This window comes from Rousettus aegyptiacus, unplaced genomic scaffold (genome assembly GCF_014176215.1).
Source record: "Rousettus aegyptiacus isolate mRouAeg1 unplaced genomic scaffold, mRouAeg1.p scaffold_m13_p_8, whole genome shotgun sequence".
In the NCBI taxonomy this organism is placed as follows: Eukaryota; Metazoa; Chordata; class Mammalia; order Chiroptera; family Pteropodidae; genus Rousettus; species Rousettus aegyptiacus.
This window is the reverse complement of record NW_023416311.1, coordinates 110086870-110094552: the sequence shown is the minus strand read 5'-3', so window position 1 is coordinate 110094552 and position 7683 is coordinate 110086870. Positions and strand designations below refer to the sequence as shown.

The 7683-nt window shown below is 46.2% G+C and overlaps 1 pseudogene; it reads left to right on the top strand.

The window, feature by feature from the left end:
* Positions 1 to 7059: 7059 nt before the first annotated feature.
* On the top strand, positions 7060 to 7175 carry LOC118607671 (annotated as a pseudogene).
* Positions 7176 to 7683: the final 508 nt, after the last annotated feature.

Genomic DNA, 7683 nt, shown 5'->3' with positions numbered 1-7683 from the left:
CCGTGGGGAGGCCGGATGACTGAGGGGAGGGTGGAATGATCCAAATGGCGAACTAGCAGGTTTCGCTGTGCGGTCCTCAAAACTACATTTGATGCTTTATGGCTTTTAAAATGTTTTCATTTATTTTTTTTTTTCAGAAGTCAGAGCATTAAGGTTTGTTTTATTCGGGGGATATGTCTATGAAAGTTTAAATGGGCATGCTCTTCATCTTCAGAAACCTGCATCACGAGAACCTTAATCAATTAGGAGGCCAATGGCCACCCAGCTTCGCGGTCTTCCCAGGATATGTCAGCATTTTGAGTGATGGAGTGATGTATTCGATACCTCTCATGGTCTTAAGATGTTGTTCTCTTTTTTAAACATAATTAAGTGTGTAGAAAATAAAGATGACCCCGTACCACCGAGATGGCAAGCCGGCCAGCACAGGACGGCCTGCGAGTTACGAGGCACAGCTGAAAGGCGCCACCTGCTCTCCGTCACCGTAAATCTATCCGCCTTGTTTATTTTAGAGATCTAATAATATAAAGAAAAGGAATCTGTGTGTCCTCAGAGCTCCCTCTGGTCGCCCACGCTCCTAAATTAGGGCTTGCAAAACAGACGCCAGACAGACAGGAGTGGCTCAGACTGGCTCGGGCGCATGCGGGCGCCCTGAGTCGGCGGTCTTGCTCACGCTTCCCCGCATGACTCATGCCAGTCTTGTGGGTCCTGGGTTACGAGGAACCGAGCGCTGAGAAATCCACACCTGCAGCCCTCAGCGTTCCAATTTCAAGACCTCAAGAACTGCTGATACCGATTATCTTCCAGAGAGAACTGTATTTTTCTGAGATGGAGGAGAGTTTGATTTTGCTGACAAAGCCACCAACCTTCTCGAGACAGACATCGAAATTGCACTTGACGTCCAGAGGCTGACTGCTACAAGCTGCCCGTATAATCCTGTCATTGCCCATAACGTCATTTTCTGTTCTGTCTTCAGGGGTCTAGTCATGTCATACGCTATTCTATCTTCAGGAACAATTTTCCCAATGAAAGGAGAAAAGGCACTTCCTATATTTGAATGAATCTACTTTAAAAAAAAAATAGTCCTGTCTCAGTTATTTGTAAGATGGTTGCTCAGACTTGCATTTCCTTGGGAGCAATGTCACTGGGTAGTGGCCTCTCAGCATTTGGAGTTCTGCTTAATGCATGGGACATCGTCGTGGGGTATAGGGCAGAGTAAGGGGTGCTCTTGCAGACTGGGTCCTGGAGCCCTGACCTTGGCACCCAGTTCTCGGGGTCCCCTAGGAAATTGCTTTCTCTCGGCTCCCAAAAGTCTGAGGTCATTTGACTGCATTGGGGACACTTTTTTTTTCAGGAATAGTTTTATTTTCTTTAGAAATTCCAAGTCCAATAGAATAGACTAGAAGTCAGTTTTTATGTCCCTCCCATTGGAGGTAATTCTTTAGAACTCAAGGTGGCTAATCTCCTCTGCAAGCTCACACCCTGTCTTCTTTCTTCAGCAGACCAGCCCTGTACGGTCCAGGGGCGACACATCCCGCCCACGCCGTGGCCTCTGCTTGTGAACCAGCGTGGAGCCTTCTCGTGCTCCGATTCCGTCTAGAAAAAGGGGACGGTACGTTTTGCTTAAAGTTCTGCCCACAGGAAGAATTTGCCTTAACCCTGGCCTTTTACGGACATCCGTATGTGATACCATAATGCTGAGGCTGTCAACCACTGATTACGGCAACTGTACTGTAAAACGTCTATGTACAAGGCCTGATTATCATTTTTCTTCCTTAGTCAGCTCACCACAGAGAACTCTGTGTGAGTTCTTCAGACGGGAGGTGGTGGGGGGGAGGGTGAGTTTTATGAGATTCTGAGCCAAACGGTCGTGCAACTTCCTTGTGTTCCCAGGGTTTGATCGAGCCCTGCGCCTCGTGTGCCTTTCCTCCGTGATGATGGGTTTGCTGCTGTTCACACCCAGTCCTGTGGCTTTTTGACCATGAGGGTCGAATATCTGAAAAAAGGTCTTAAGAGCAGAATGTTGGGAGACCAGGAGGCTGGGAGGGAAGGGTGGCTCCGTCCTGACCCCTGAAGTCCGCGTCGCGTGCGGTGTGCTCTCTTTCTTGGGGTGTATCCTAGTCGGCATTCACATCGCTCCTTCCCACAGGCGCGTTGAGTATATCCTTGGAGCTGCCGGCTCATAACACTCACGCGGGGGAGCGGTGTAGCCAGAAGTGGACAAAAATAACGTGCCGCAGGGTAACCAAAAAGACCACCTTTCTGCTTTAACACCCTGAGCATATTTTTAACAATTCTGCACCGATTTCTCCACAATATAAATAATTAAAAATAACCTACTATTCCGCACTTAATGAACTCATTAGAGCGTACATTTGTTTGCAGTATGCAATGATACTGTACAGACTCAGATGTAAATTATTTGTTTAATTATATTTAAACATATATCATTCATGCAAAAAGTTTGCAAAATACCATTTATAATCAAGGTTATATTAAAATGAAGGTTTTTTTTAATGAATGAAACAGTCGCTTGAGCTGAGTTTGGTCATGAAGGGTAAATTCAAGCGTCTGGTCACTGGTGAAAGGTGACAGTGGATGAGAGTGAACAGGCGGAGTGACAAATCCATTCTGAACTCAGGGAAGGGAGAGGTGGTCTCCTTCACGTACGAGGCCCCAGAGGTGAACGGTTATGGCCAGACTCAGTCATTTTCCCTCCTTTTTAAAACATTTCTTGTAAGCGTTTGTCGGGCCGTATTCGGGGCTCCTCTTCTGCATCCCCTGCCTCGGGGAGGTTGGCATCGCGTTGAAGGAGCTGCCTGAGTGCAAGCTCTCTTCTGTGGAACGCTCACTGAGCTTCGGCGTCCGCACCACCTGTTCACCGAATGCAGCCTCCGGAGCAAAATCCGATGACGCTTGCTCTGCCTCTGTCACTCTGCTGTGACCTTGTGAGTGAGATCCTCGTTTTGTGACTGCTTCATGATTTTTTAATAAGCTTTCTATTTTAGAAAAACTTAAACTTGCAGAAAAGTTCGGAACAGAGTGCGGAGAGTGCCCTCTGCCTCACGCTCAATTCCTCCCATCCTCATCACCTGACGTTGATGTGGCCCCATCGTTGCAATTAACGAACCGATACTGAGAAACGATCATTAGCTAAAGTCCCTACTTCATACATGTGTCTTTCATCTGTCCCAAGAGGCCATCCAGGATGCCATATCCCATTTAGCTGTCCTGTCTCCGTAGGCTCTTCTTGGCTGGGATGGCTTCTCAGACTTCCTTGTTTTCGATGACCTTGAGAGTTTTGAAGAGTCCTATTCAGGAAATTTGTGAAATCTCCCGCGAATAGGCCTGCCGGATGTTCTCGCGTGGTTTGCCCGGGGTCGTGGCATCACGGTTACGTGCTTCCTGCGTGACATATCCCTGGTGAAGGTGCTCCTTTTTCCTTTACACGCTCTACTCTTTGGAAGGACGTCACTGTATGTAGCTCATCCCTCGGGCGTGGAGACACGCTCCGCCTCTGTGAGGGCGGAGTGTCTGGATTAGTTATGCGGAGTCATAGTGCCCAGGTTTCTCTCTTCTCTCCTCTTTATTTATTTATTTATTTACTCAATTTTTTATTTATGTCGCTATGGACTCATGGATATCTATTGTGCAGATTAATCCTATTATACATATTCTTTTGTTCAAGTTGTTCAGGCTTTGGGTATTGAGAATTTTTTCAATTGGAACCTGTATTTGACGTGTATGTGTCATGTAGTGTGTGTTGTATGTATGGTACGTGTGTGACATGGTGTATGCACGTGGTGTGTGTGTATGAGTGTGTGTGTTGTGTGTGTTGTGTGTTGTATGCGTGTGTGTTATGTGTATGTGTGCAGTGTGTGTGTGTTGTGTGGTGTGTGTGCGTTGTGTGGTGTGTGTTGTGTGCGTGGTACCTGTGTGTCGTACGTGGTGTATGCACATGGTGTGTGCGTGTGTGGACGTGCCGAGTGTGTATTTTCTTGTCCGCACACAGCTATCGCTCTCGCCTCGGCGCCTGCCGGGGTCCGATGCGGGGCGCAGTCACGTGCGCACCCCGCGGCCCCGCAGCTCCCGCGGGGGGCGGGGGAGGGCTCCTTCTGCCGCAGCTCGCGGGCCTCAGCCGCGCTGCGCACTAGCAGCGCCCCCTCCCCCGCCACGCTGAGGTCCGCGTCCCGCTCAGGCCCACATTGCACGTCGGTGCGTTTCTGTCCCCGGTCCGCTCTCCCGAGCGCCCCGTCGGCCAGCACCGCTCTCGCGGGCCGGTCAGGCGGCGGGGCGTGCGGGGGAGGCACCCGATGACGTGAAGCGCCCTCTGACCAGACGTCTCCTCTTTTGTGCTTGCAAGATGTGCTTGAAACTAGGTAGCCCCCAACCTTTCAGAGGTCACCGTCCTGATACCACACAGGGGCAGCGCCCCCTGGAGTCCGCCCCACGACTGCTCATGGGAATCCCACCACCTGGGACAGGCCTGCCGGGTCCTGCCGGTTTGGACTTCGGTCGCTGTTAGAGTGTTAATTAGGCTCTTTGCTTTACTTAGACACTAATGAGAACGAGGCCGATTCTGTCTCCGACTTGGGAGCTGGGTTTGCTGTATCAGCAGACTGGACGGGTACGTGTGGTCAGTGGGCTGCCTCTCGGGAAACTGAGCAGCCTGCAAAATCCAAGAGTGCGCTCCGTTTTCTCGCCTAGCCTTACCCTGCAGATTAAACTAAAGAAGGGCATGCCGGGAGTAAAACAAATATTTCCTCTTTAAGTGAGCGTCGTGGACGCCTGCCGTCTCTGAAAAGATCACTCACGCTGCACATGGAAAGATGGAAAGCGAAAGGACTCCGGCGTATTTACGGAAACGCGCGTTCACCTGAGACGTTACAACCAGCGTGAAGTAGATGCGCTTCCTCCCCGGTCTGTACATCGCGTTTCCCTGTTGAGATTCCTCCCCGCTCGTACAATGCTTGTCTTGGTTACTCCTTTGCTAAGAGGCAGGCCTTTTCCGAGACAAGCGTATGAAGCCTGGTTTTTCCTCGAGTGGATGTCTCCCTTTGTCATCGGGTTTAGAGGCGAAACAAGAAAACACCCTGGCTAAACACTCAGTGTCTCCAGGCTTCGTGCTTTGTGCCAGCCCACCTTCTTACTGCTTTTAGAACGGCTGTGAACATAGGTTTTAAAATGCTCCAAATTTAATCTTAGGAACACCTGTACGCTTTGGGGTATATAGTGTGGTAAAACGCAGACAGTTAAAATTTACATGTTGTCAGTTAACCTTACCTTCTCGGAAGAACAGTGGTGGAAATATTTGAGAGAAGAACCATTTTAAAGTAAATCTATGGATTGTTTTAAAGAACATCGAGAATGTGTGCTGTGTAAACCATTCCTGAAGATGACAGTATACTTTGAACTAAAATACCACAAATACGTTTTCTTGAGCCATGGACTATGTCGGCAGAAACTTTGAGGCCAGGAATCAATGCGTCTCATCCTTTCGAGAACAATAAAACATATAGAAATAAATTTTACCAAATACGTGAAAGATCTGTACATTGAAAACCATAAGATGTGGTTGAATGAAATAGAAGAAAATGCAAGTTAATAAGACACTATCCTATGGCCATAGATGGGAAGAATTAATGTTGTTGAAACCATCTGTAGATAAATGCAATCTCTATCAAAATTGCGATGTTGTTTTTCATAGAAGTAGAACAAACATTCCTAAAATTTGTATGGAACAAAGACTCTGAAGAACAAAGCAATTACAAGGACAAAAGACAAAGCCGAAGGCATCACACTCCCCGATTTCAAACTGTACTATAAAGCTATAGTAATTAAAACAGTATATTACTGGCATAAAACATACACATAGACCAATGGAACAGAACTGAGAACTCAGTGGTAAACCTGCATATATGTAGTCAAGTGATATTTGACGAGGGAGACAAGAATACTCAATAGGGAAAGGGTAATTTCTTTAATAAATGGTGTTGAGAAAACCGAATATTCACACGTAAAAGGATGAAATGGGACCACTTCTTAAACCAATCTCAAAAACTTGTTTGAACTAGATTAAAGACAACTGTAACGGCCGAAACATTAAAAACCCAAGATGAAAACATCAGGAGAAAGCTCTCGGAAGTTGGTCTTGGCAATGAATTTTTTGATATGATTCCAAAACCACAAGCAACGACAGCAAAAAAAACAAACAAGTGGGACTACATCGAAACAAAAAACTTCAGGACAGCTAAAGAAACACCAACAAAATGAAAAGGCAAGAAACGAGAGAAATATTTGCAAGTTTCATGTAGAATGAGGTTAATATCTAAAAATATATAAGGAACTCAAAATATATAAGGGACTCAATAGCAAAAAAGCAAATAATCCATTAAAAAAAAAGATGAAATACCTGAATAGTATTTTTTTTCTAAGGGTGGCATAGAAAAGGCTTACAGATATATGAAAAAGTACTCAACATCATTCATCTCCAGGCAAATGCAAATCAAAGCCGCATCGAGATGACACCTCACACCTGTTAGTGTGGCCAGTATCAAAAAGATGCAAACATGACGAGTGTTGGTGAGCACCTGGAGCAAAAGGAACCCTTGTGCACCGTTGGTGGAAATGTGAATTAGTGCATCCACTGCGGAAAACAGTATGGAGGGTCCTCAAAAAATTAAAAATGCATCTACTATATGATCCAGCGATCCTGCTTCTGGGCATATATCCGAAGGTACTGAAATAACTGTATCAAAGAGATGTATCTACCCCCACGTTCATGCCAACATCATTCACAAAGCCAAGACATGGAAACGACCTACGTGTCCATCAACGAATGAATAAAGAAAATGTGCTATACAAATATGATGAAATATTATTAAGCCACAAAAATGAAGGAAATCCTGTCATTTGTGACAAGATGGATGGATCTTGAGGGCATTATGCTAAGTAAAAAAAGTCAGAGAAAGACAGGATGTGGTTCCACAGTGTAGCAGTTAGCACCTCTGCTTTACACGCAGAAGGTCCCGGGTTCGTGCCCCAGTGGAGCCACGGTCCATGGTCTATGGTCATGCTACCCTGAACAAGCCCAATGTCTGCTCTGGGAAGCTAAGCAGGGTCGGGCCTGGTTAGTACTTGGATGGGAGACCACCTAGGAAGACCAGGTGCTGTAGGCATAAATAATAATAAATAAGGAAAAAAATCAGAGAAAGACAAACATTGCTTGATCTCACACGTGGAATCTAAAAAAAACTGAACTCATAGAAACAGGAGTAGATTGGTGGTTGCTGGGGACGGGGGGTGGCAGGTGGGGGAAGGTGTTGGTCAAAGGGGCACAAACCTCCTGTTACACAGGTTCCTGGGATCTAGTGCACACTGCAGCGACCACCGTTAACGCTACTGTATCACATGCTCTGAAGTTGCCAAGAGAACGATCTCAAATTCCTTGTCACACACACACACACACACACACACACACAAAATAAAGATTATAATGTTTAGTGATATGACTAACCTTACGCCAAATAAGATGTGTTAACTAACCTTGTGGTAATCACTTCACAATATATACACATCCATCAAATCGTCACGTTATACACCTTAAACTTACACAGTGCTATGTATCAATTATATCTCAATAAAGTGGGAGAAAGAAGAATCCCTCAGCTATGAGGACCGGTTCCC